The sequence below is a fragment of the Bos javanicus genome, chromosome 9, assembly GCF_032452875.1.
Source record: "Bos javanicus breed banteng chromosome 9, ARS-OSU_banteng_1.0, whole genome shotgun sequence".
NCBI lineage: Eukaryota > Metazoa > Chordata > Mammalia > Artiodactyla > Bovidae > Bos > Bos javanicus.
This window is the reverse complement of record NC_083876.1, coordinates 19,597,115-19,600,116: the sequence shown is the minus strand read 5'-3', so window position 1 is coordinate 19,600,116 and position 3,002 is coordinate 19,597,115. Positions and strand designations below refer to the sequence as shown.

The window sequence follows — 3,002 nt, the reverse complement described above, 5'->3', positions numbered from 1 at the left end:
CTTGGAATGATTTCAATTTTTTTTGAATTTACCAAGGCTAGATTTATGGCCCAGGGTGTGATCTATCCTGGAGAAGGTTCCATGTGTGCTTGAGAAAAAGGTGAAATTCATTGTTTTGGGGTGAAATGTCCTATAGATATCAATTAGGTCTAATGAGTCTATTGTATCATTTAAAGTTTGTGTTTCCTTATCCAAATTGGAAAAGAAGAAGTAAAACTCTCACTATTTGCAGATGACATGATCCTTTACATAGAAAACCCTAAAGACTCCACCAGAAAATTACTAGAACTAATCAATGATTATAGCAAAGTTGCAGGATATAAAATCAACACACAGAAATCCCTTGCATTCCTATACACTAATAATGAGAAAACTGAAAGAGAAATTAAGGAAACAATTCCATTCACCATTGCAACGGAAAGAATAAAATACTTAGGAATATATCTACCTAAAGAAACTAAAGACCTATATATAGAAAACTATAAAACACTGGTGAAAGAAATCAAAGAGGACACTAATAGATGGAGAAATATACCATGTTCATGGATTGGAAGAATCAATATAGTGAAAATGAGTATACTACCCAAAGCAATTTATAGATTCAATGCAATCCCTATCAAGCTACCAACGGTATTCTTCACAGAGCTAGAACAAATAATTTCACAATTTGTATGGAAATACAAAAAACCTCGAATAGCCAAAGCGATCTTGAGAAAGAAGAATGGAACGGGAGGAATCAATCTACCTGACTTCAGGCTCTATTACAAAGCCACATTTATCAAGACAGTATGGTACTGGCACAAAGACAGAAATATAGATCAATGGAACAAAATAGAAAGCCCAGAGGTAAATCCACGCACATATGGACACCTTATCTTTGACAAAGGAGGCAAGAATATACAATGGATTAAAGACAATCTCTTTAACAAGTGGTGCTGGGAAAGCTGGTCAACCACTTGTAAAAGAATGAAACTAGAACACTTTCTAACACCATACACAAAAATAAACTCAAAATGGATTAAAGATCTAAATGTAAGACCAGAAACTATAAAACTCCTAGAGGAGAACATAGGCAAAACACTCTCCGACATACATCACAGCAGGATCCTCTATGATCCACCTCCCAGAATATTGGAAATAAAAGCAAAAATAAACAAATGGGACCTAATTAAACTTAAAAGCTTCTGCACAACAAAGGAAACTATTAGCAAGGTGAAAAGGAAGCCTTCAGAATGGGAGAAAATAATAGCAAATGAAGCAACTGACAAACAACTAATCTCAAAAATATACAAGCAGCTCCTACAGCTCAACTCCAGAAAAATAAATGACCCAATCAAAAAATGGGCCAAAGAACTAAATAGACATTTCTCCAAAGAAGACATACAGATGGCTAACAAACACATAAAAAGATGCTCAACGTCACTCATTATCAGAAAAATGCAAATCAAAACCACTATGAGGTACCATTTCACTCCAGTCAGAATGGCTGCAATCCATAAGTCTACAAGCAATAAATGCTGGAGAGGGTGTGGAGAAAAGGGAACTCTCTTACACTGTTGGTGGGAATGCAAACTAGTGCAGCCACTATGAGGAACAGTGTGGAGATTCCTTAAAAAACTGGAAATAGAACTGCCTTATGATCCAGCAATTCCACTGCTGGGCATACACACTGAGGAAACCAGAAGGGAAAGAGACACGTGTACCCCAATGTTCATCGAAGCACTGTTTATAATAGCCAGGACATGGAAGCAACCTAGATGCCCATCAGCAGATGAGTGGATAAGAAAGCTGTGGTACATACACACAATGGAGTATTACTCAGCCATTAAAAAGAATACATTTGAATCAGTTCTAATGAGATGGATGAAACTGGAACCTATTATACAGAGTGAAGTAAGCCAGAAAGAAAAACACCAATACAGTATACTAATGCATATATATGGAATTTAGAAAGATGGTAACAATAACCCTGTGTACGAGACAGCAAAAGAGACACCGATGTATAGAAAAGTCTTATGGACTCTATGGGAGAGGGAAAGGGTGGGAAGATTTGGGACAATGGCATTGAAACATGTATAATATCATGTATGAAACGAGTTGCCAGTCCAGATTCCATGCACGGTACTGGATGCTTGGGGCTGGTGCACTGGGACGACCCAGAGGGAGGGGAGGGGAGGGAGGAGGGAGGAGGGTTCAGGATGGGGAACACGGGTATACCTGTGGTGGATTCATTTCGATATTTGGCAAAACTAATACAATATTGTAAAGTTTTAAAATAAAATCAAATTAAAAAAAAATAAAGTTTGTGTTTCCTTGTTAATTTTCTGTTTAGTTGATCTACCCATAGGTGTGAGTGGGGTATTAAAGTCTCCCACTATTATTGTGTTATTGTTAATTTCCCCTTTCATACTTCTTAGCATTTGTCTTACAATTTGCGGTGCTCCTATGTTGGGTGCATATATATTTATAATTGTTATATCTTCTTCTTGGATTGATGCTCTGATCATTATGTAGTGTCCTTCTTTGTCTCTTTTCACAGCCTTTGTTTTAAAGTCTATTTTATCTGATATGAGTATTGCTACTCCTGCTTTCTTTTGGTCTCTAGTTGCATGGAATATAAAAATATGGAACGCTTCACTGATTTGTGTGTCATCCTTGTGCAGGGCCATGCTAATCTTTTCTGTATCGTTCCAATTTTAGTATATGTGCTGCCGAAGTGAGCACCACTCCAGTATTCATGCCTGGAGAATTTCATGGACAGAGGAGCCTGGCAGGCTACAGTCCATGGGGTCACAAAGAGTCAGACATGACTGAGTGACTAACACACACACACACATACACATGACTCACCACAGCTCTCCACAGTGAGAAAAATGAGATGAGCTTATTATTGCCCAGGCGAACAGAGGCTCTTTGAGTTTGGTTCAGTTCAGTTCAGTCGCTCAGCTGTGTCTGACTCTTTGCGATCCAATGGATTGCAGCACCCGAGGTTTCCCTCAGAT

The 3,002-nt window shown here is 38.1% G+C and overlaps 1 non-coding gene across 1 annotated transcript; it reads right to left on the bottom strand.

The window, feature by feature from the left end:
• Positions 1 to 2,618: 2,618 nt before the first annotated feature.
• LOC133254540 (U6 spliceosomal RNA) lies at positions 2,619 to 2,724 on the bottom strand. Its single transcript, XR_009738711.1, has one exon. It is a non-coding gene; the product is annotated as a U6 spliceosomal RNA (small nuclear RNA).
• Positions 2,725 to 3,002: the final 278 nt, after the last annotated feature.